A 26488-nucleotide genomic window follows, 5' to 3' on the forward strand; every position below is an offset into this window, starting at 1 on the left:
TCAAAAAGCATAAGAGCTTCTAGTGGGTCCTTCATAAAAGAACCCGACCAGAAGTCATAAATAGACTCGTCAATAATATCAACCTAATAACAAGTATCCTCTATCATTGGCCGAGCTAAAGTACTAGGCAGACTGAAAGTGATCGCATCATCCCCTACTGCAAGAGTCAAACGCCCTTGTTTGACATCAATAACGGCCCCAGCTATACAAAGGAATGGTCTTCCTAAGATAATTGGGGTCCGGGTGTCCTCAGCTATATCTAAAACAATGAAATCAACTGGTATAAAGAGCTTACCTATTTTCACAGGCACATCCTCTAAGACACCTAAGGGTCACCTAATAGATCTATCAGCCATCTGTAGGGTAAAGTTAGTCACTTTAAGATGACTCATATTCAATTTATTGCAAACAGATACGGGCATGACACTGACGCTGCCTCCTAAATCACAAAGAGCCTTATCAATAACCACATTGCTTATAATACAGGTAATAGAGAAGCTACCTGGGTCTTTCATTTTAGGTGAAACCTTATTTAAAAGTAAATTACTGGACTCTTCCATAAATGAAACTGTCTCAAATTCACTTAGCTCTCTCTTACGCGTCACAATATCTTTCATAAATTTAGCGTAAGTAGGTACCTGGGTAACAAGTTCGGTAAAAGGGACAGTTACCTGGAGGTTCTTCACAACGTCCACAAACCTACCGTATTGTCGCTCGATCTTTGCGTCCTCCAGACGACCTGAGAAGGGTACTCTGGTAGCAATGAGTGGACCCGCGACTTTCTCTTTACCTTTATCAGTGCGTGACGTCTCCACAGCAGGGGAAGACGACACGGTAGCGGAATTAGATAGTAAAATAGGTCTCCGCTGCTTCTGGTGTTCGATCGGGTACTTTTACCACTCAATCGAGTGGTTTCACGTTGGGAAATGCTCGATCAACCATTTTCTTCACTCGATCGAGTGATCTCTTTTCCATGCTCACTCGATCGATCAGTTTTATCACTCGATCGATCTGTTTTATCACTCGATCGAGTGATTTCTTCAGCACTTTTACTCGATCGAGTAAGAATATCACTAGATCGACCATCCGCAATTTGGGCACTACTCGATCGACCATAATTATCACTCGATCAAGTGACGGGATGAATTATTTCACTCGATCGAGTAGATTTTTCACTCGATCGAGTGTCTGGACAACACGCAGCAAGGATTTCGTCCAAAAACTCATCCATATCATCTTCCGGGGTATCTTCAGCTATCAAAACCCCGTCTTCTGGTACTTTTGGCCTCTCATGAGTAAGGCCAACTTGGAGATTCGTTGCACTAACTGGATCGCATGTCGGTAGAAGGTTGGCTTGGTCTTTCGCGAGTGTTAACTGCGCGACTTGTTCTCTCAATTCCATTATGTCGGTTTCATTCCTATTGTACTTCTCCCCAAACTGTTGTGTTAAATTCAACATCAAGGATTTCAGTTCGGCAATTTCCTCGTTCGCAGAAGGAGAGGCCAGTTGCGGCGCTGGCGTAGAAAGAGTAGAAACATTCTTCATTTCTTCATACAGTTGAGAAAATGGAACTCCTTGCTTGTATTTTTGATAAGCAAGGACGCGCTCTATACTCGCCAGACACTCAATAGGGTCATGCCCTTCCATGCCACATCTACCACATATATCCACATGCTCTGTAATCGAACAAACCTGTGCACTTTCACCTGTAGCTTCTGTAATCTCCACATTACCTAGACTTTTGCTAGGACTTTCCACTGCAGCTGCTGCCAACTCATTAACTTGCTCACTACCTCGAGGATTTCCATATTAGGAGACATGAATAGCCATCACCTCAATGAGACGCCACCCTTGGTCATCTTCAACATTATTCGTGAATCTCCCCTTAGCTACACTGTCAAGAATAGCTCTCTGGCTCCGATATAACCCATTGTAGAATTGGGTGCAAAGGAACCAACGCTTGAACCGTGACGAGGCACAAAACGGACAAGCTTCTTGAACCTAGTCCAAGCCTCATCCAAGTTTTCAGTAGGTAGTTGCTCAAAAAAACTAATTTGAGCTCTCAAGGTATTGGTGCGCTGCGGTGGGAAATATCGCCTGTAAAAGGCCAAAGCAAGGGAACTCCAGTCGATTACACCGGCTGCCTCCCTATCTAGATCTCTCAACCATTCCCTGGCATCATCAGCTAAAGAAAAGGGAAAAAGGGCTCCCTTAACTTTGTCCTGTGTCACCCCATCAGAAAGAGGAATGGTAGAGCAATACTCCGTAAACAGCTCTATGTGCCTGCATGGATCTTCTTCAGGTACCCCCCTAAAGAGATTTCTCTCGACCAGCTGTATGTAAGATGGGTGGATTCCAAAGGTTCCCGGATCAGTAATGGGTAATAGGAAACCTTTTGGAAGCGAATCCACATTAGGCTCTGAGTGGCTGGCTATATTGGACATTCTGGCAAATAGACTTTACAAAGCACAACAAATGACCTGCAAAACTAATCAAAAACTTTGCAGAAATGAGATCAGTCTCAAGGAATGAATTCCATGAGACGAGAAACAAACTTAAATAAAGCAACAAATTTGCGCCACCTCCCCGGCAACGGCGCCAAAATTTGACAGGGCAGTCGTATACCTATCAAAAATAACCAACTGGCTCTAACTAATATAGCTAGGGAAGTCGGGTCGATCTCCACAGGGAGATGGGAAAATGTCAGCTTCGTCTAAGTTTGTCACGGTAACCAAATTGGGGGGTTTTTAATTGATTGATTGTTCTAAACTAGTGAAAGCAAGGAAGAGAATAAGGCAGAGAAAAAGGATTAAATAGATAAAGGAAGCAGCTAAGACAGATGGTTCACCATGATCATTCGGTCAAGTAATCTAGGTCTCGGGTCAATGCAAGTGCGGTCTAAGGAGCAGTGAATATCTCCTTTCGGTCTCAATTCGCCCTAAAGCACAAATAACTTAGCTTTTGCCCTCACTATAGTGCCCTATTGTTCGCTACTAGTCTCGTCCTTTCCAACCTTTCGGTCTAGGACAAGGTTTACTATGATATAAATGCCTAATTGCGTCGACTCAATTAAACAGATACTGATAAATGCAAAAGTTAACAACAAAGATTACACCAGCATTAACCTAATAAATCGATTACTATCCCTTCATAATCATGGATCCCCTTTAGTCTTAGCAAAAGGGAATTAGCTATGCATCATCATTGAATTAACAACAACAACATATAAATAGTAGGAATTCAACATAATAACAAAACTAATGAAGATTGAAATAGAGTAATGATGAAACAATAAAAGAGAGATAGCAAAATAATAGTAAATGTGATTAAGGAATTAAAGAAGAATAATAATACCAATACAAATCTGAATTCGAGTAGCAAAGAGTAGAAAGAGAGCAAAACTCCAAGAAACAGTAGTCAAAGATAGAGTAAAAATGAATGGGAGGAGTTACGCAGTCTAGTGTTCTTTTAACATACGAAAATCCTCTCCTAAACCTAACCTATGGACTAATTACAAAAGCCCATACGAAATTAGGCGGAAAAAGTCTATTACAGGATAAACCACTCGATCGAGTGGAAATAAACCACTCGATCGAGCAACTAAGCATAAAACCTCTCGATCGAGTGGAAATAAACCACTCGATCGAGTAACTCCTTGCAAAGTCTTCTCGATTGAACACTCGAACTGCTCGATCGAGTAACCTTCAGTATACAAAGCATTCGATCGACTAGAAAATTAGTCGATCGAGCTATTTAGGCACGTTAGACATTATAACACCTTCCGAAACCAGCTCATGTGTCTTCAAAGTGTTAGATTCCAAGCTCCGGCTCCTCGTACTCCGTAAATGCATGCAAATGGGACGAATTAAGGCTCGATTTAGCTCCTCTTTGGTTTATTCCTGCAATTTACATAAAACGAACAAAAGTAGAATATTCGGGGGTATTTGTAGCTTGATGCTACATAAATAGTATAGAAATGCGTGTAGAAATGAGGTAAAAACCTTATATAAAATACACGCATCAATATGCTTCTACCAACTAGTATGCCATATAAGCTAAATGCAATCCTAAATTCACATTGTTTATACCGCATCAAACAAAATAAAACCACATAGTCATTATAATAAAGAGGAAAAAGAAGTTTGGAAAGATCATACCATGCGGTCTTCAATATCTTCATGTCTCGGATATGGTGTAGTCGATCAATATGAACAAGGATAGACAAACATAATATATGCAAACAATATATACAAGACTACCCTACAAAGGAAATGAACTTGTTTTTGGATTTTCAATTTTTCAATTTTTTTGATTTTTTCGAAAATTTTTGATTTTTTTGGGTTTTTTTGAATAAAAGTCAAGTTAGAATTTCCCATCCCCACACTAGTATGGGCATTGTCCTCAATGGCCAATATGATAGGAAATTATGCAAGTATGATGCATGATTTCTATACTAAATGCAAGCTATACTAAGCTACACTACATGATGCATGGGTTTTTGTTATGGCGGAGAGCGTAATTTAGATTACCTCATGATGCGAGTCCGCTAAGTGTTCACAAATTAAAGATGTGGTCGTTGGGTCACGGTCGAATCAAAACACAATTTATAACTTCACAAACAACTCTACAATTAGTAAAGAGGCAAGTAAAGGTCGGATCCCAAGGGACGGGTATTGAAATGAGATTTCTATTGCAACTAGTGGTGTCTAAGGGGTGTCACAAATTGGGTTGATGTAGAAGGTCACTAAACTAAAATAGCAATGAAAATAAACAAGTAAGATGAATTAAAGGGGTGTAAACAATTGATTAAAGGCACTAGGGTGTCATGGGATCATAGGGGAATCATGGGATATGGTCATACAAACATGTTCTCAATTTATAAGCAAGCAAGTATTATTGTGATGGATTGAGTTGGGTTATATCTTACAATCCTAGGAAAGTTTGGGTCCCGGAGCCGAATCGATTAGATTGTACAACACCTACAAGTCGACTTAATCTTCCCTACTCAACAACATGCATGGTCTAATGAGACTCGAGTTGGGTTATGTCTTACAAGTCTCATTGAAAAGATAGAAGATGGTAGTAAATGCAAGGATTCATAGGCTTAGCATTTCATCAAATATAACATGTGCATGAGTTGAGATCAAAACAAGCAAGCAAATAAAACATGAAAGCATATTAGATTAAGCATGAATCATTCCCCATGTTGGTTTCCCCTAATCACCCATTAACCCTAGCTAAGAGACTACTCACTCATTATCATGTAGATAATGCTAGCAAGGTTGTCAATCATACCAACAATATGAAACATGATGAATAAATGAAAGTAATTAACAATAATTAAAAAGGGATTAATAGATTATACCTACTAATGATTCCAATAATAAAGCAAAGATAAAAGAAGTACTTGAATGCTTGATTGAGAGGTTGTCAATCTCCCAATAATAACCCAAATAATCTTCAATTACCCAAAATAAAGGATGAACAAAAGAGAGATTAAAGAACTAAAACTTGGATTAAAACTTGATTAATACTTGATTACAATATTAAAGAGAGATTTGATTGATATTAACTACACTAATTATTGATAAGAAGAACATGCCCCTCTAATTAGACTAATGGGGTATTTATAGTGGAAATTAGGGAGGATGCATTAGGGTTAACTAAGGGCTAAACTAGTAATTACACTTTTTAGATTGAGCAAGGAGGAGCCGGTATTTTTTTTCGAGAAGGGCTTCTTTCTTTGTAGCTTGGAGAAGACAATTCGTGGCCGAGCCGAATCCGGGCGGAATAAGGTCGGGACGGGCGGATTCTGGCGTTGGAATCCGAGCGGATTCAAGGGAATCCGGGCGGATTGTGGAGGTGGAATCCGAGCGGAATAGGGCAAAGCCGCTCGGATTGTGCTGCTGCGGGACGGACGGATTGGTGACAATCCGCTCGGATTGTCACTCAGCAACATATCTTCTTCTTTTCTTCCCTTTTCTTCATAAATTCCTTGGGGATTTCCTTGGGGACTCAAGGATCCTTTCTCAACTTTGCTCTTCTACTATAATATGTACAAAGGCCTTCTAATCTTGTCTCTTCTTGATGCTTGGTCATTGAATTCGATCAATTTAGTCTCGTTTTTCCATGAAAATGCAAGATTCTTACTCCTTTCCTACCAAGGGATCAAAATCTCAAAGAATATGCAAAACAAAGAACTAAAGATAAGAAATGACCCAAATAAGCACTAAAAAGCATGGGAACAAGGCTAATTCGGGGGCTAAATATGCGCTAATTATGGTCACATCAAATATCCCCAAACCGAACCTTTGCTCGTCCCGAGTAAAGAGGTGACAAAGACTAGGACCAATACTAACCTATCCTAATAATATAGCCGATATGAGACAATTAGCGGGTCTCACTCCGCCCCTTCAACTCACAACAAGACAACCATGAGGTAGGATGCCTTCATGCAAGGCAAGGTGGGTCTTGCCAAAATGGCGACACATCCAAACATTAAGCACACAAAATCACATAATGGATGCATCTACAAAAAGAATAGCCACTCCCTCATCAAGTGGCGGAGGCACTAAAGAGGAACAAATTTAAGAGCATGTAATCCTTCACAAAAACTAGTTCAACAAATTACTAAGTCTAAGAGGATGGCACTAAATCACCTACAAATGGTGTTAAACTAGACTACTTTCGTCCTCAATTTCCAAATGCTTTCGTCAAGAGCGATCGGATGGTGGTGGAATGATGATCCCTATGATGCTAGTAGCATATGACATGACAAGTCTCGAATTCTCTACAAAAGTAAAGGTCATGGATCGTCCCAAACTCGACCAAGTGGCTTGACAAAAGGCTTTTTGGGAATGAAATGCTCAAATCTTTATTCACAATGGGTGGATATGACTAGTATTCAAAATTGTCCTCATTTCACATTCTCATTTCAAAAATTTAAGATGGGGTTTGTCCCTTCCGGGCTAGTGTCCTTTGCTTTCGCCAATCGCTTATTAGGCAACCGGTTAACCTCTAGACAATAGCTTTTCGGGGTGATAGTCACTCTGTCTCTGGGCGGCCGAATTCACAACCGTATGGGGGCCCAATTCAATGGATCCCGCACCAAAGCACATCGAAGTGGTACGCCTCCATTAAAACAACTTAAATTTCTCAACTTTCAACAATTCATAACATTTGAGGTTTCCTTGGCATTACATTACTTCCACATGACAAAATTTCTTTGAAATGAGCACTTCAAGCTTATTGATAGAAAATATTTTTGGGTTGCCTTACCACAAGGTCAAACAAGGTCACCTAGACAAGTTAACCAAGTCCACATCGCATCACGGGGTTGGATAGGTGACTCACATGCAAACCCTTGACTAGGCTTTGGGTCATGGGTCAAAAGACACTAGTATGACACTATCTAGGGTGTTTTACAACCATTCTAGTAGGCAAAGTCTTAAGTTGAACAAGTATTTGTAATGGCTTAGTTGCTCTTGTCAAAGTTCCTAAATAGCCATTTTTCAAAACACTTCTAACATGCAACTACATGCCATGATGCAACTAATATAAACATCCTAATGCAAGTGATTTTATCAACTAATATGTCATATAAACTAAATGCAAGTCCTAAGTTCACATTGTTATACCGCAACAATCAAAATAAAGCCACATAGTCATAAACATAAAGAGGAAAAAGGAGATTGGAAAGATCATACCATGCGGTCTTCAATATCCTCATGTCTCGGATGTGGCGTAGTCAATCAATGTGAACAAGGATAGAACAAAAACAATATATACAAGACAATATATACAAGACTACAAAAGGAAATAAACATGTTTTTGGGTTTTCAATTTTCAAATTTTTATGATTTTTGAAAATTTTCAATTTTTTTGGATTTTTGAATAAGAGTTAAATGTTAGAATTCCCATCCCCACACTAATATGGGCATTGTCCTCAATGGCCAAAATGATGGAAATTATGCAAAGATGATGCATGATTTCTATACTAAATGCAATCTATTCTAAGCTACACTACATGATGCATGGTTTTTGTTATGACGGAGAGGATAATTTAGATTACCTCCCGTTGTGTATGCATTAACTTCCCCAAACCGAGTGAGACACTATTGATAATGTCCAAGGATGGGTGTAGTTCATGCACACACTATGCTATGCATGAAACTAATTTGTCATTTTGGATTTTGAAAATGGGAACAATAAAATGAGAACACCTCAATGGTACCGAGGTGTGAGTCCTCTAATGGTGCTAGGACTACTCCAACAATGATCAAAATTATAATTAAAACAAAGAGAGAAATAGACAAACCATGAGAGGGTAGGAGTCTCCAAGGCTTGCTAATCTTCCATCATGCTATCACCATCACTTCCCTCATTAGAAGTGGCCACATTGCCACTTCCCTTGTCATTTGCTTCTTCACTTTCTTCCTCATCTTGCTCATCATCATCTTCACCATCCTTTTCTTCTTCACTTGCTTCTTCCTCAATATTATCATCAACTTCTTCATCATTACCAACAACCTCATTGTCACCCAAAACGACCCTAGATGCACCCGGAAATAGGACTTCTCTATCCGCCCAACTAGGCAAAGGACAAGATGGATCAAGTAGTCCTTGCCTAGCTAAGTGTAGGAGGGGTGGATATTGAGCCAAATAAGCATTTTTTCGATCTTCAAAGGCTTGCTTGTGCATTGCTTGCATGAGGAGAGTCACATAGTCTTTCCCAACTTCAACTCCTTCCGGCTTGAACTCTTTATACTCAAAGGGGTAAGGTGGTATGACAATGGAAGAGGAGGGCATTTCAAGATCACCCTTTTGTTGTTGAATGATATACTCGGCCTCTTTGGAAAGGGGAAGTAGATAATTGGTCCGGTGGACGCTTAGACGACAAATCTTCGAAGGCAAGGTGAACGATCTAGCTTCACTAGTGAGCCATCCATACTTAGTGTCAAGGGGGTTATGGGCAACCCACTTGAACTTGTGAATCATAGTATGCATATCAACAAGATGGCCACTCTCCTTTGCTTTGTACTTGTTATCCTTATTGAATTTAGGATCAAAGTGCTTAGCTAGGATAGTGACTAGGCCGCCATTGACAATAACGGTTGTGCCCTTCTTCCCACATTCAATGTTGAGTCATCTATCTACCAAGAGCCTCAAAGAATTGTAAGGCTTGGTGTGTACTCTTCCAATGTTCAAAGCCGATTCAAGGAGAATAAAATCAAGTTTTGTGAAATGGTTGGTATCTTTCCTTGCAATTATGGTATTTCCCACGACCTTGTGCCATACTCTTATGGCCGGATGGTGGACCAAAAGAGCACGACTTGCATGAAAATCCTCAAATTTCTTCCCGGAGATTGCCTCCCAAAGAGGTTCGAGGTCATACTTTCCATAATTCTTAAAATAAATCGGTTCATCACTAAGACCCAAATTTCACTCAATTCCCTAAAGGTAATGCGTCTACTAACATTAGCTAGACGAAACTCGAGATTCTCCCTATTCTCAACTTTGGTGACTTTCAAGGAACTCAAAAATTCCAAGGTAAGGGAGGGGTATGTCAATTCCCTTGTTTCAAACAATTTCTTCAACCCCATGGCATTGAAAAAGGCTCTAGTTTGCTCAAGAACACCCAATTTTTCTAAGGTATCTTCACATATAAATTTGGTGGATTGTAATAACTTCATAGCAAACTTGACAAAGGTGTTTCTATGGGTATCGGAAATAAAAGTTACCTCCGGATAATGCAAAAGTTGATCAATTTCCGGAGTAGAAGGTGTTGTTGCTCCCATAGAAGGTTGTTGTTGTTGCACTTCCAAGTTTGGTGTTGCTACCACCATAGCCAATGCTTTCTTTGTTTGAAGAGCCTTTTGCCTTTGTGAGAGTGCCTTAGCCTTTGGTGCCTTTGTTGCCTTTGTTGCTCCCTTAGTCCTTGCCATTGATGAACTAACCAAGAAAAGAATGAAAAATCTTCAATTTGTAGTATGCCCAAATCGATTTGAAGGTGAAAGGCTTTGCCTTTATGAAATCAAAAATCGACTCAAAGGTTGAAGATTTTGTGCTTGGTTTTGATTTTTTGTTGAAGAAGGAGTGATTGATTTGTTGTTAGAAGGATGGTTTGATTTGTTTTTGGTGAATGTTGTTGAGGGTTTTTGTTTTTGTGATGGAGAGGATGAGGGTTTTGATGTTGTGGGTAGTGTTTATGAATGAATGAATGAAGGTGGGAGGGGTTTTAAAAAAACCGAAATTTTCGAATCTGCAGGGGCAATCCGTGCGGATTCTGCCCAATCCGTGCGGATTCTGCCCTTTCTGGGCTTTACAAAACTCGCCTAAAGACGGGCGGATTCGGTGGAATACGCTCGGATTTGCTGAACACGGGACGGGCGGATTTGCTTAAAGACGGACGGATTTCAGTTCAGAAAATTTTGCTTGTTTTCCTCAGTTGCAAAGACGGACGTCTTTCTTTCAAGACGGGCGGATTTTACAAGACGGGCGGATTCTTGCTCAGGATGCCCGGATTCTGTCACAGTCAAGAATTTTCAAAATTCAGCTCAGTTCAGGACGGGCGTCTTCTCTGCAGTACGCTCGGATTACTGAAGACGGGCGGATTCTCTGGAATCCGCTCGGATTCTTCCCCTGTGTACACGGATTCAGTTCCATCCGTGCACAAAGCACTTCCCTTACCATTCTTCCATTCTTTCTTCAAGTCTTGTGTTCGTCATTGTGGGGGCACTACTAAGGCATGGATAGCCTAGGCAATTGCCATCCCCACACTAAGGTAAAAGCACTACACATCAATTGAAATTGTTAGTCCCTCCCTCACTTCTCTCAAACATGACAATTATTTTGATCAAAGTACATAAAAATCCAAAGATGACAAAAATGCAATACAAGAATTGAAAAGTAAGTTAGGGAGTTAGAAATATTTACAAGTGGTGGTTTAGGGAGAACTCCACCAAACTCTCATTCTTGATGAGATGTCAAGGGGGCATGTCCAAGGTGTTGTTGATGTTGCTCAACACCTTGAATAAGTAATCAAAGGCTTGTTCATTATCATGATAGAGGTTCTCAATAGACCTTGGCCTTTGTTGTTGGTCTTGATCGATGGCATTACCCATGTAGGGATTAAAAATCCCTTCAAATTCGTCGTCCCAAAGACCACAAACTTCATTAAGTTGATCATTGAAAATCTCTTGCTTAGATGGAGACAACTCTCCCAATTTCTTCTCTTGGCCAATGAGGCCATCCTCTTCTTCCTTGGTTGATTTTGATGAGCTTTGCAAGCTCTCCTTGTCACAATTCACTTGCTCTTTGAATGGAGCATCTTCAATTTTCTTCTTCCATTGGAGTTCCGATTTCTTCCTTTCATCCTTTCGGGTATAATGATCAATCATGAAACATGGTTCATGCAAACGAGGAGCTCTCATAGTCTTGTCAAGATTAAAAGTTATGCTTTCATCTCCCACTTCTATAATGAGCTCACCATGTTTCACATCAATTACCGCACCCGCGGTGTGTAGGAAAGGTCTTCCTAGGATGATTGGAATGTTGGAATCTTCCTCCATATCAACAATGACAAAGTCCACCGGGATGAAAAACTTCCCAGTTCGCACGGGGACATCTTCCCATATCCCTAATGGTGTCTTCGTCGATCTATCGGCCATTTGGAGTGTGATGTTGGTGCATTTAAGCTCTCCCATCCCCAACCTTTTATTCACCGAGTACGGCATGACACTCACACTAGCCCCTAGATCACATAAGGCTTTGTTGATCGTCGTGTCGCCAATGGTACAAGGTATTGAGAAGCTTCCCAGATCCTTTAATTTTGGAGGTGAACTCCCTTGAAGTATTGCACTACTCACCTTAGTGAAGGCGATAGTCTCAAGCTTCCGGATCGACTTCTTATTTGTGAGGATATCTTTCATGTATTTCGCATAGGCCGGCACGTGATTGATTAATTCCGTGAAAGGAATTGAGACTTCCAAATTCTTCACAATTTCCATGAACTTTCCAAGTTGATCATCAAATTTGGGCTTGGCTTGACGACTTGGAAAAGGGAGTCTAATCACAATGGGCTCCTTCTCCTTGGCCTTGTCTTCATTTTTCTTTGAACTTTCTTCTTTTGATGATTCTCCATCTTTGGAGTTTTGCACAATTTCTTCCTTTTCACTAGCTTCCACAATTTCATCCTCAACTTGATTCTTCGGTGCTTCATACCTTGTACCACTTCTCAAGTGAATGGCACTAACCGTTTCATGTCTAGGGGGATTACTTTGAGGTGGTAATTGCCCCTTTTGTCTTTGTGAGCTTGAAGATGCTAGTTGAGTCAATTGTGTTTCCAACATCTTGGTGTGGGCTAGAATGTTGTTGATGGTGGTTTCCTTTGCTTGGCTATCTTTTGCATTTGAGTGAAAAATTCTTGTTGATTTTTTTGCATTTGGAGGACCGCTTTTTGGACATCAAAACCTTGGTCATTTTGGTGATTGTATGGATTTTGATTTTGGTAACCTTGGTTTTGATTGTAAAAGGGTCTTTGATTTTGGTTTCTCATGGGTCGTGGAGTGTATGTTGTTTGAGGGTTTTGAACATTTTGGCTTTTGTATGAGAGATTTGGATGGAATTTGGTATTTTCATTGTAAAAGTTGGAATAAGGGGTACCACTCTTGTATGCTTGGAAAGCATTCACTTGTTCATTTGTTCCCCTACATTGACCTTGGTCATGTCCCAAAGTTCCACAATTCTCACATATCCCACTTAGGATTAATGAGGATGCCGTCATGGCATTAACATGATGCTTTGATGATTTTGAGTTTTCCTCAAGTCTAGCCATAGCTTGTTCAAACTTCAAGTTGATTGTGTCAATGTGAGCACTAAGTTGAGCACCCAATTGAGTAACGGAGTCCACTTCATGCTTTCCTCCTCTAGTAGCCTTGCGAGGTCTACTATATTGTGAGTTATGGACCGCCATTTCCTCAATCTTGTTCCATGTTTGATTGTCATCAACTTCGGTGAACATTCCATTTGATCCCATATTGAGAATGTTCCTAGAATCTTCATATAAACCATTCCAAAATTGTTGTACCAAAAACCATTCGCTAAGTCCATGGTGAGGACATGAGCGACAAATTCCCTTAAACCGCTCCCAAGCTTCATACAAAGACTCTTCATCCCTTTGCTTAAAACCCGTAATTTGAGCTCTTAGCATGTTAGTCTTTTCCGGTGGGTAGAATTTTTTGTAGAAAGCTAGAGCCAACTTCTTCCAAGAATCTATTCCAAGGGTGGCCTTATCAAGGCCTTTCAACCATTGCTTCGCGGTGCCGATTAAAGAAAAAGGAAATAAGACCCATCTAATTTGGTCTTGAGTCACGCCCGTTTGAGAGATTGCATCACAATAGTCGCAAAAGGTTTCCATATGAGAATGAGGGTCCTCATTAGGCATCCCCCCAAATTGGCTCCTCTCAACTAATTGGATGAAGGCGGACTTGGCAATAAAATTTCCGGTTAGATGTTGCGGTGTAGGAGTACCATTTGGTAGATTCTCCTCGGTGGGTACGGAGTGTGACGAGAATTTAGGCATTGTAGGTGGATTTTGTGGGGTATTGTGTAATGGGTTCTCTTCTCCTTCTATTGCGAAAGGATTGACAAACTCACTAGTGGGTTGAACAACTTCACTAATACCTCTTAAATTCCTCCTAACAAGTCTCCTATTGTTCGTCAAGGTTCTTTCGATTTCACGGTCAAAAGGTAACAAATCACCTTGTAACCTTCTAGACATGCAAAATATCAAACAACTCGAAAACAATTAGAACAAACCTTGAGGAGTTTTACTTCCTCAAGGCGAAGAAAGACACAACTAATAACAATAAAAAGAAATCTAAATCAAACAAACACCGTCCTCGGCAACGACGCCATTTTTGATGCGAGTCAGCTAAGTGTTCACAAATTAAAGATGTGGTCGTTGGGTCACGGTCGAATCAAAACACAATTTATAACTTCACAAACAACTCTACAATTAGTAAAGAGGCAAGTAAAGGTCGAATCCCAAGGGACGGGTATTGAAATGAGATTTCAATTGCAACTAGTGGTGTCTAAGGGGTGTCACAAATTGGGTTGATGTAGAAGGTCACTAAACTAAAATAGCAATGAAAATAAACAAGCAAGATGAATTAAAGGTGTGTAAACAATTGATTAAAGGCACTAGGGTGTCATGGGATCATAGGGGAATCATGGGATATGGTCATACAAACATGTTCTCAATTTATAAGCAAGCAATTATTGTTGTGATGGATTGAGTTGGGTTATATCTTACAATCCTAGGAAAGTTTGGGTCCCGGAGCCGAATCGATTAGATTGTACAACACCTACAAGTCGACTTAATCTTCCCTACTCAACAACATGCATGGTCTAATGAGACTCGAGTTGGGTTATGTCTTACAAGTCTCATTGAAAAGATAGAAGATGGTAGTAAATGCAAGGATTCATAGGCTTAGCATTTCATCAAATATAACATGTGCATGAGTTGAGATCAAAACAAGCAAGCAAATAAAACATGAAAGCATATTAGATTAAGCATGAATCATTCCCCATGTTGGTTTCCCCTAATCACCCATTAACCCTAGCTAAGAGACTACTCACTCATTATCATGTTGATCATGCTAGCAAGGTTGTCAATCATACCAACAATATGAAACATGATGAATAAATGAAAGTAATTAACAATAATTAAAAAGGGATTAAGAGATTATACCTACTAAATATTCCAATAATAAAGCAAAGATAAAAGAAGTACTTGAATGCTTGATTGAGAGGTTGTCAATCTCCCAATAATAACCCAAATAATCTTCAATTACCCAAAATAAAGGATGAACAAAAGAGAGATTAAAGAACTAAAACTTGGATTAAAACTTGATTAAAACTTGATTAATACTTGATTACAATATTAAAGAGAGATTTGATTGATATTAACTACACTAATTATTGATAAGAAGAACATGCCCCTCTAATTAGACTAATGGGGTATTTATAGTGGAAATTAGGGAGGATGCATTAGGGTTAACTAAGGGCTAAACTAGTAATTACACTTTTTAGATTGAGCAAGGAGGAGCCGGTATTTTTCGAGAGAAGGGCTTATTTCTTTGTAGCTTGGAGAAGACAATTCGTGCTGGAGCCGAATCCGGGCGGAATAAGGTCGGGACGGGCGGATTCTGGCGTTGGAATCCGAGCGGATTCAAGGGAATCCGGGCGGATTGTGGAGGTGGAATCCGAGCGGAATAGGGCAAAGCCGCTCGGATTGTGCTGCTGCGGGACGGACGGATTGGTGACAATCCGCTCGGATTGTCACTCAGCAACATATCTTCTTCTTTTCTTCCCTTTTCTTCATAAATTCCTTGGGGATTTCCTTGGGGACTCAAGGATCCTTTCTCAACTTTGCTCTTGTACTATAATATGTACAAAGGCCTTCTAATCTTGTCTCTCCTTGATGCTTGGTCATTGAATTCGATTAATTTAGTCTCGTTTTTCCATGAAAATGCAAGATTCTTACTCTTTTCCAACCAAGGGATCAAAATCTCAAAGAATATGCAAAACAAAGAACTAAAGATAAGAAATGACCCAAATAAGCACTAAAAAGCATGGGAACAAGGCTAATTCGGGGGCTAAATATGCGCTAATTATGGTCACATCACCTCCCGTTGCGTATGCATGTACTTTCCCAAACCAAAATAGACATTATTTCTAATGTCTTAAATTTCGGGGTAGTTCATGCACACGAAATGTAATGCATGAAACTATATATTATTATTTTGGATTTTTCAAGTGGGAACAATAAAAAGAACACCTTAATGGAGCTAAGGTGTTGGTACTCCGTGTTGCTAGGACTCTCAAAACTATGATCAAGATAAAATAAAAGCTAAAAAAAGTAGACAAACCTCAAGAGTGTAGGAGCCTCTAAAGTTTGCTAATCCTCCATCATATCGTCGTTATCATCATTTTCCTCCATAGAAGTGGAATCATCTCCACTCCCATCTTCACTTCCTTGATCTTGCTCACTTTCTTCATCATCTTCATTAACCTCTTCTTCTTCAACATTCCCTTGAACCTCTTGTTCTTCACCTACCTCTTCATCAACACCCTCATCATCAACAACCTCATCATCAACATTCGCATCTTCACCCGGTTTTTCACCACTAGAAGTGCATGGAAAGAAAACTTCCCTATCCGCCCAAATAGGCAAAGGACATGATGGATCAAGTAGTCCTTGCGTAGCTAAATGAAGGAGGGGCAGATATTGGGCCTTGTAGGCATCCACTCGATCATTATATGCTTGTTGGTGCATTTCTATCATGAGTAGGGTCATGTAATCATTTCCTACTTCAACATCTTTGGGTTTGAACTCTTGATATTTGAATGGGTAGGGTGGTGTGACAATGGAGGAGGAGGGCTCTTCAATCTCGTCCCTTTGTTGACGGATGATGTATTCGGCTTCCTTGGAGAGTGGAAAAAGGTAGTTTGTTCGGTGAACACTCAATCGGCAAATCTTTGAAGGCAAAGTGAAGGATCTAGCATCATTGGTTAGCCACCCATAGTTGGTGTCAAGAGAATCATGCTTGACCCACTTATACTTCTTAACCATGGCGTCCATATCAATGAGATGGCCTCCTTTGATCGCCACATAGGTGTTATCTTTGTTGAAATTTGGGTCAAAGTGCTTGGCCAAGAGAGTAACTAGACCTCCATTTACAATATGAGCGGTGCCTTCCTTACCACAACCGACATTAAGCCATATTTCCATCAAAAGTCTTAGAGCATTGTATGGCTTAGTGAATTCCCTTCCTACATTCAAGGCCGACTCAAGTAGAAAAAAATCGAGCTTGGTAAAATGATTAGTGCCTTTTCTTGCTATTATAGTATTCCCGATTACCTTGTGCAACACTCTAATGCCCGGATGGTGGACTAATAGAGCACGACAAGCATGAAAGCTCACAAATTTCTTCCCGGAAATTGCCTCCCAAAGAGGAGCGGGGTCATACTTTTCGGGGATCTTATGATAGTACGGGCCATTACTAAGGCCTAATATCTTACTCAAAACATCAAAGGTGATGCGTCTATTCACATTTGAAAGACGAAACTCGATGTATGTTCTAGTCTCCACCTTAGTCACTTTCAATGAACTTAAGAATTCCAAGGTAAGGGAGGGGTATGTCAATTCTCTCATGGTAAACAATTTACCCAATCCCATGGCTTCAAAGAAAGCTTTTGTTTGTTCAAGGACACCCAATTTGTTCAAGGCATCTTCACAAATGAATTTGGTGGGCAAAATGGCTTTCTTAGCATACTTGGCAAATTTATCCCTATGGGAGTTGGAAATGAAAATTACCTCCGGATAGTTGGATAATTGAGCGATTTCCGGAGTTGTTGATGTTGTAGCTTCTAAGGGAGGATCTTGTTGTTGTTGAACTTCCAAGTTTGCATTAGAAACCACCATAGCCATTGAAGCTTTCTTTTCTTGAAGAGTTTGTTGCCTTTTTGAAAGTGTTTTTGCTTTGAGTGCCTTTGTTGCCCCTTTTGTTCTTGCCATTGTTGATTACACCAAGAAAAGATTGAAAATCTTCAATTTCTAATTATGCCCAAATCGATTTAAGATGAAAGGATTTTGCTTTGTATTTCAAAAATCGACTCAAAGGTTGAAGATTTTGGTGCTTGAATCAATTGATTTTGTAAAAGGAGTGATTAATTGTTGTTGTAAGGAAGTTTGAATTTGATTTTGTTGAATTTGGTTGAGGAAATATTGTTTTTGGTGATGGAGAGGATGAGGGTTTTGGGGTTTATGGGTAGTGTTTGAATGAATGTGGGAAGGGGGTTTAAAACACCCGAAAAATTCAAAACAGCAGGGGAAAGACGAGCGGATTCCCGTCGGGACGCTCGGATTCTGCTCAAATGGGCTTCAGGAAAACTCGTCTTAAGACGAGCGTCTTTCAGAGAAGACGAGCGGATTCTGCAAAGTAGGACGAGAGGCTTTCCTCAAACACGAGCGGATTCTGTTACAGGAACTTTGCTTAATGTGCACTGGCAAAAAGACGAGCGTCTTTCTACAAAGACGAGCGGCCAGTTTTAGACGAGCGTCTTCTCAGCTGGGACGCTCGGATTCTCTTACAGACCAAAATTTTTGATTTTTGCAACTAAAAAAGATGAACTGATTCCTCCTTAGATGCTCGGATTCCTATAAGACGAGCGGATTACCCATAAGCCACTCGGATTCCTCCTGGTCTACCCGGATTCAGGTCCATCCGTGCACTTGCATAACCCGTGTCATTTTCATTCTTCAAATCCCGTGTTCTTCATTGTAGGGGCACTACAAAGGCATGAATAGCCTAGGCAATTGCTATCCCCACACTAAGTTAAAGTACTACACATCAATAAAATCATTAGTCCCTCCCTCACTTCTCTCAGAAATGATGAATATCTTGATCAAGGCACAAAAATCCAAAAATGACAAAATTACAATGTAAGAATTAGTCATGGGGGCATGGCCAAGGTGTTGTTGATGTTACTCAACACCTTGAAGAAGTAGTCAAAAGCTTGTTCATTATCATGATAAAGATCCTCAATAGATCTTTGCACTTGTTGTCCTTCATGTTGGTCTTGATCGATAGCATTACCAATATAGGGATTGAAAATCCCTTCAAATTCATCGTCCCAAAGACCGCAAACTTTATCTACTTGATCACTAAAGATCTCTTGAGTTGATAGAGACAACTCTCCCACTTTCTTGTTTTGGCTAACAAGGCCATCCTCTTCACTTGTCATGGGTGAGCTTTTCAAGCTCTCTTTGTTACAATTCCCTTGCTCTTTTGATGGAGCATCATCAATTTTCTTCTTCCATTGAAATTCCGACTTCTTCTTCTCATCTTTCTGGCTATAGTGATCAACCATAAAGCATGGTTCATGCAAACGGGGAGCTATCATGGTCTTGTCAAGATTGAAAGTTATGCTCTCATCTCCCACCACTAGAGTTAGCTCTCCATGCTTCACATTTATCACCGCACCCGCGGTGTGCAAGAAAGGTCTACCTAGAATGATTGGAATATTGGAGTCTTCTTCCATGTCAACAATAAAAAAGTCCACCGGGATGAAAAATTTACCAACTCTTACGGGAACATCTTCCCATATCCCTAATGGTGTCTTCGTCGATCTATCCGCCATTTGGAGTGTGATGTTGGTACATTTAAGCTCTCCCATCCCTAACCTTTTACTCACCGAATATGGCATAACTCTCACATTAGCCCCTAGATCACATAAGGCTTTGTTAATCGTGGTGTCGCCAATGGTACACGGTATTGAGAAGCTTCCCGGATCCTTAAGTTTCGGAGGTGAACTCCCTTGAAGAATTGCACTACTCACCTTAGTGAAGGCGATGGTTTCAAGCTTCTGGATCGACTTCTTTTTCGTAAGGATGTCCTTCATGTATTTCGTATAGGCCGGTACGTGATTGATTAATTCCGTAAAAGGAATCGAGACTTCCAAATTCATCATAATTTCCATAAATTTTCCAAGTTGGTCATCAAATTTGGGCTTAGCTTGACGACTTGGAAAAGGAAGTCTAATCACAATGGGTTCCTTCTCTTTGGCCTTTTCTTCACTTTTCTTTGAAACTTCTTCTTTTGTTGGTTCTCCATCCTTGGTGTTTTGCACAACCTCTTCTTTCTCACTAGCTTCCACAACTTCATGCTCAACTTGCTTCTTCGGTGCTTCATATCTCGTACCACTCCTCAAGTGGATGGCACTAACCGTTTCATGTCTTGGGGGATTACTTGGAGGTGGTAATTGCCCCTTTTGTCTTTGTGAGCTTAAAGATGCTAGTTGAGTCAATTGGGTTTCCAACATTTTGGCGTGGGCTAGGATGTTGTTGATGGTGATTTCTTTTGCTTAACTATCCTTTTGCATTTGAGTGAAAAACTCTTGTTGATTCTTTTGCATTTGGAGGACCGCTTTTTGAACATCAAAACCTTGGCCATTTTGTTGATTGTATGGAGTTTGATTTTGGTAACCTTGGTTTTGGTTGTAAAAGGGTCTTTGATTTTGGTTTCTCATGGGAGGTGGGGTGTATGTTGGTTGAGGGTTTTGAACATTTTAGCTTTTGTATGAGATATTTGGGTGGACTTTGGTGTTTTCATTGTAATAATTTTAATAAGGGGTACCGCTCTTGTATGCTTGAAAAGCATTCACTTGTTCAATTATTCCCCTACATTCACTTTGGTCATGTCCCAAAGTTCCACAATTCTCACATATCCCACTTGGGATTGATGAAGATGCCGTCATGGCATTAACATGTTGCTTTGGTGATTTTGAGGCTTCTTCAAGTCTAGCCATAGCTTTTTTGAACTTCAAGTTGATGGTATCAATGTGAGCACTAAGTTGAGCACCCAATTGAGTAATAGAGTCCACTTCATGCTTTCCTCCTCTAGTAGCCTTGCGAGGTCTACTATATTGTGAATTATGGACCGCCATTTCCTGAATCTTGTTCCAAGTTTGATTGTCGTCAACTTCGGTGAACATGCCATTTGATCCCATGTTGAGAATGTTCCTTGAGTCTTCATAAAGACCATTACAAAATTGTTGAACCAAGAACCACTCGCTAAGTCCATGATGAGGACATGAGCGACAAATTCCCTTGAACTATGAAAACATATTAAATTAAGCATGAATCATTCCCCATGTTGGTTTCCCCTAATTACCCATTAACCCTAGTTAAGGAAACTACTCACTCATTATCAAGTTTAGCATGTTAACAAGGTTGTCCATCACATTAACAAAGCAAGACATGATGAATAAATGAAGATGATTAACAATAATTAAAAAGGGATTAAGAGAATTATACCTACTAATGATTCCAATAATAAAGCAAAGAATAATAGAAGTACTTGATGATTGATTGGAAGGTTGTCAATCTCCCAATAATAACCCAAATAATCTTCAATTACCCAAAATAAAAGATGAACAAAAGAGAGATTAAGGAAATGAGTATGTATTAAGACTTGATTAGAAGTTGATTACAAGATTAAAGAGAGATTAGATTGATATAAACTACACTAAAGATTGATAAGAAGAACATGATTATCTAATTAGACTAATGGGGTATTTATAGTAGGGATTAGGTACACAAATTAGGGTTTACTAAGGGCTTAAATGACGACTAAGTCTTTGAGGAATCGCTCCTCTCATAAAATATGCGAGTCTCCTTTTTGCCAGTCTTTCCGAGATATGCGCATCCTTCATGGAACAAGGAGAGAATGAAAAGTTGTTGTAACATAATCCGAGCGTCCAAGGCAGGGGACGAGCGGATTGTGGCCTTGTTGGACGAGCGGATTATCTGGCTGGACGGGCGGATTGTGGTGTTTTTGGACGGGCGTCCCTCTGGCAAAGACGCTCGGATTCCTGGTCTTGGACGGGCGTCCAGAGGGCAATCCGCTCGGATTCTGGGTCAGCCTCTTCCTTTCTTCTTTTCTTTCTTCTTCTTCCAACAATCCTCGGGGATCTTGTCGGAGATGCAAGGATCTTTTCTCATCATTGCCCAACTACTACAATATGTACAAAGGCCTTCTAGTCTTGTCTTCTCTTTGATGCTTGGTCATTGAATTCAATCAATTTAGCTCTATTTTGCCATGAAAATGCAAGGTTTGCACTTCTTTCCTATCAAAGGAACAAAACCTCAAAGAATATGCAAAACAAAGGACTAAAGACAATAAATGACCTAAATATGCACTAAAAAGCATGGGAACAAGGCTAATTCGGGGACTAAATATGCTCAAATAATGGTCACATCAAGAGGCGCGAGCCACGTCGCGGGTCTTCGAATTGTCTTGTCTCTTTCACACAAGAGCAATAATGATTTGTTCTATCCTAGGTTTTGTAGTCATATGTTTGGTACTTGATCAAACATAAATCCGGGAAAACTTAAGGTAGAAGGTTTTGAATGTTTGTTTTTTGTGGTTGACTCGGTTTGACTCGTTGTTGGAGTCGGGATTTGAATTTTTGAGTCGGTTTTTTGTCCGGTGTCGGTTTTGACTATAGTTAGTGTCATTGCGATCCCGTCGTTGTGCATTAAACACTCCAGGTATTTTTGAAATGTTTTATTTTCGAAATCATTTTAAGCTTTCTAACGTAAAGTTGTACACAAACTGCCGATCAAACGCCGCGATTCCAAAACATGTTGTAGTCTGATAATCATCGGGTGTTTGTTGGAATCTCAGCAGATACTGGGTATCTACAGAGCCCCCACTTTGACTGAGGCTTGGACAAGGCGAAAGTCAAAGTAGAGCCCCCAGGTCAATCGAAGTTTACAACCTGGAGACCCAAGCGACGTCGAGGCGGCTCGAAAGGATTCGGGCCAAGGACCTGCCATCGGGAAGGGCGACGCCAAGGCGACTCGAGAGTACGAGCCAATGACCTATCGCCGGGAACAGTTTAGAGTCTGTCGACTATCTGTGCGGGTCATTTAAAGTCCGTTAGACTACGTATAAAGGCTCGCCAGCCATAGGAAGGAGTCATACCTGAGGCATCTTCGGATATGTCCTTGCACGTTTGCGGACAAAGACTCGCCAGCTGTGATAAGGAGTTGTACCTGAGGAATCTTCGGGATATGTCCTTGGGTGTATGCAGACAAAGGCTCGCCAGCTGTGACAAGGAGTTGTACCCGAGGCATCTTCGGGATATGTCCTTGGGTGTATGCGGACAAAGGCTCGCCAGCTGTGACAAGGAGTTGTACCCGAGGCATCTTCGGGATATGTCCTTAGGTGTATGCGGACAAAGGCTCCCCAGCTGTGACAAGGAGTTGTACCCGAGGCATCTTCGGGATATGTCCTTGGGTGTAAGCAGACAAAGGCTCGCCAGCTGTGACAAGGAGTTGTACCCGAGGCATCTTCGGGATATGTCCTTGGGTGTATGCGGACAAAGGCTCGACAGCCATGGTGCTTAGTAAGGCTCACCAGCCATGGGGCGTAGTAAGGCTCGCCAGCCATGAGGCGTAATGAGGCTCGCCAGCCATGGTGCGTAGTAAGGCTCACCAGCCATGAGGCGTAATAAGGCTCGCCAGCCATGGTGCATAGTAAGGCTCGCCAGCCATGGGGCATAATAAGGCTCGCCAGCCATGAGGCGTAATAAGGCTCGCCAGCCATGGGGCGTAATAAGGCTCGCCAGCCATGAGGCGTAATAAGGCTCGCCAGCCATGGGGCGTAATAAGGCTCGCCAACCATGAGGCATAATAAGGCTCGCTAGCCATGGTGCGTAGTATGGCTCGCCAGCCATGGGGCGTAATAAGGCTCGCCAGCCATGAGGTGGTCGGTTAATGGACCGTGAGAATAGCCGCGTCAAATGGGCTTGTTTTGAAAGTAGCGAACTCATGATGCCGCCGTTGACATTTGATGGAAATAGTGACTTTGGAATCTTCACTATTGATTGAAGTGACGGTTTATGTGCCGCCATTGTCATTTGATGGAAATAGTGAATTTGAAATCTTCACTATTATGTTTGAAGTGACAGTTTATGTGCCGCCGTTGACATTTGATGGAAATAGTGAATTTGGAATCTTCATTATTAATTGAAGTGACGGTTTATGTGCCGCCGTTGACATGTGTGGTGGAAATGACGGTTTTAATCGCCTTCATTTGAAAATTTGAAAAATAACGAATTTGAATTTTCGCTATTATTTTTGAAATCTGAAGAAAATAGTGAATTTTGAATTTTTCACTATTATTTTTGACGTTGGCGGTTTTGATCGCCGTTCGTTTGAAATTTTCGAAAATAGGGAATTTAAATTTTCACTATTTATTTTTGTCTTTGAGAGAATGACGATCTTTAATATTGTCAATGAAAATTTGTTATGCGGAGATTGGGCCAAAGCCCAAAATTTGCTGAAAGAGTAAGGGACGCCTGATTGAGGCGCGAGCCACCTGGCGAACCAAAGGGGCTTCCCTTTTTTTCTGTAAAAAGACGCGAGGTTTGGCTGCATTTCAATCCTCATTCATCTTCAACCTTCAACACAAAAACCCGCAAAAAATTGCCATTGTTGGACTTTTGCTAGCTTCCATTCGTGCCATCAACAATAATGTCATCTCAAGGTATGCATTTCCTCTCGAATCCATTTGTTTTTGTTGGCCCTTTAGCTTAATTGAATTAGGACGAAATTTTACCCTATAAAATCGATTTGGGCGTTTTTGATTGAGCCCATTTCGAGTGAAATTGATGATTGCATTAGGTTAGAAACCTGCTTAGGAGTATAGGGGTGCTTTTAGTTTGCATTTTGGTCCCCGTTCCCGCTCCCTATGCTCGAAAAATGTGAGTGAGGTGAGAAACCGTCTCATCTCGTAATGCCAAGTTTATTTGCTTGGATAATGGGTCCCACTAGGTTGCATTGTAGTCGGGAAAGACCATATTTGCCATTGTGGACCTTTGTTGGGTATTGTGGGCAAAGTTGGGATTTTTGCCTTTTGTGACGGTCTTATGTCTGACAAAATAAGCGTCTGTTTGAGCTTGAATTGAGTCAGTTTGCCCTGAAATGGACCTTATCGGTAGTTTAGGTCACCTTGAGGCGTGATAAATTCACGTTTGCCTTTTTGCGGTCGTTTTGAATAATTGACCGATTTGTGCTCAAATTGGCGTATGAATTGCCTTTTTGAGCCGTAGAAAAAATTTCTCATTGCATTGGGAATGTATTTTGGGTTGTTGGCGGACCTTGTATGGGTCTTTTGCTTGAAAAGAGGGGCGAGTAGTTTTTTTTGTTTTTTTTATGTTGTTTTTTTTTGAATGGTTTTGTTTGGTTGGATTTGGGCGGGATTGCCCTTTTTTTGCTTTGCAGGTTATGTGTTTTGGATTTGTCTATTTCACACCGTCATAATGCCGAAATTTCGGCTGACGTTCTTTTTTTTTTTTTTTTTATCGCATGGTACCATTTGGGACCTACGGGGTCCGTCGTGGAGGCCTTGAAGGAGGAAGACGATCCTGGAGGGGAAGAGACGACTGTTTTTTGTTACAGGCTTGCTTGTGTTTCTCCCTGGCGGCCTTTGCCCGGCCAATGATCGGGTATCGATCGTTGGTCGTTGTCTGCAGAGGTTCGGATGACCGATGAGTGGGGTTCAATACGGGCATGTTCTCCCATGTTGTCGCTTTCAATCGTCGTTGAATTCAGCTGATTGGGGTTCAACATCGGGGTAATATCCATTGTCCTGGTCCCTTTTCACTCTCGAATTCTGACGATTGGAGGCCAACGTCGGGGTAGCGCGCTGAGTTACGATCCTCGGTTATCGCGTCGTCCAAAATCTTCCAGGCAGCATTTTTCTTTTTGTTACGGAGGAGGAACGCGGGGTTATCGTCATGGTAACCACCTCTGCTTCCGTTGTTGCTCCTCTGTCTCTTATGTTGCTCTCTTTCTTTTCTGTTTGAGAGGATAGAGAGTCCTTAGTTCGGTGGGTGGCGAATAGCTCCCAATTCGTTGTCTTAGTCCAGTGTCTGTATGATAGATAGTTGTTTTAGGCCAGTGTCTGTATGATAGATGTCTGTACTGGATCCTGTTTGTACGGTCAGTTGTCCGTATCAAACGTGTGTCGATGTATTTTGCGTGAGGCGGTTTGTATATATGTGTTTTTGGATTGTGGTTTATTTTGTGACTTTTGGCTTTTTTGTGTTGTGTTTCGGAGGAGCGTTGTCGGCTGTCAATTCTCCTTTTGCTTCGCACTAGTTCCTGCATCGTTAGTGTAGAAAAACAGGCAACAGGTAGCACGTATACATAATCGCAAACACGTAAAAGCATTTGATTGAAAACAAAATTAACCAAGATGACTTGAAGTTAAAATTAAATTTTGAAAAATGAAATGAATTTTGAAAAATCCCGCGACAAGTCGTCACGTTTGAAATTGAGCAATTAACTCGTGTCTTGAATTAAATTGCATCGGAAAATATCGAAATTGATTTGTGACTCGAAAAAATCAAACTAAAACCGTCATGGATGAATTTCAGAAGAGATTTTTACGAGTGTATTTAATTTTTTGAGGTCAAGACTCGAATTTGTGAGTGCTTGAAATTTGAGGAAAATTGACTTCGTGTTATAAATTTTCGATTTTTATTGCGAAAATTTTTTAGAATTTCGACTGAATGGAAACGATCCGTCGCGGATCGGGGCGACTAGCCCTTCCCCCCTTAAAAAAAGAAAGAAAAATCCGTGTGTTTAAAGCCGCGTCATGGAAACCGTGTCGGATTTCGTAAAACGCGAAAACAAAAAAATGTGAGTGTGAGGAAACACAAAAATATCCTGGATCATCCAGAAGAGGCGCGAGCGTCCTGGCGGGAGGTTTCAGGTGTCAGGAGAAAACACAAGTTGAAAGAGACAAGTCAACAGCAGGAATCCTGGGGAAGCCTCAAAGAGGTGCGAGTAGCCTGGCGATGGAAGCCGGCTCTCCTCTTTTTCTGAAAAACGCGCTGATCATTTTTGTA

The 26488-nt window shown here is 40.9% G+C and overlaps 1 non-coding gene across 1 annotated transcript; it reads left to right on the forward strand.

The window, feature by feature from the left end:
* Positions 1-13104: 13104 nt before the first annotated feature.
* LOC141644511 (small nucleolar RNA R71) lies at positions 13105-13211 on the forward strand. Its single transcript, XR_012544126.1, has one exon. It is a non-coding gene; the product is annotated as a small nucleolar RNA R71 (small nucleolar RNA).
* The last annotated feature ends 13277 nt before the right edge of the window (positions 13212-26488 follow it).

Source organism: Silene latifolia, chromosome 2, assembly GCF_048544455.1.
Source record: "Silene latifolia isolate original U9 population chromosome 2, ASM4854445v1, whole genome shotgun sequence".
In the NCBI taxonomy this organism is placed as follows: domain Eukaryota; kingdom Viridiplantae; phylum Streptophyta; class Magnoliopsida; order Caryophyllales; family Caryophyllaceae; genus Silene; species Silene latifolia.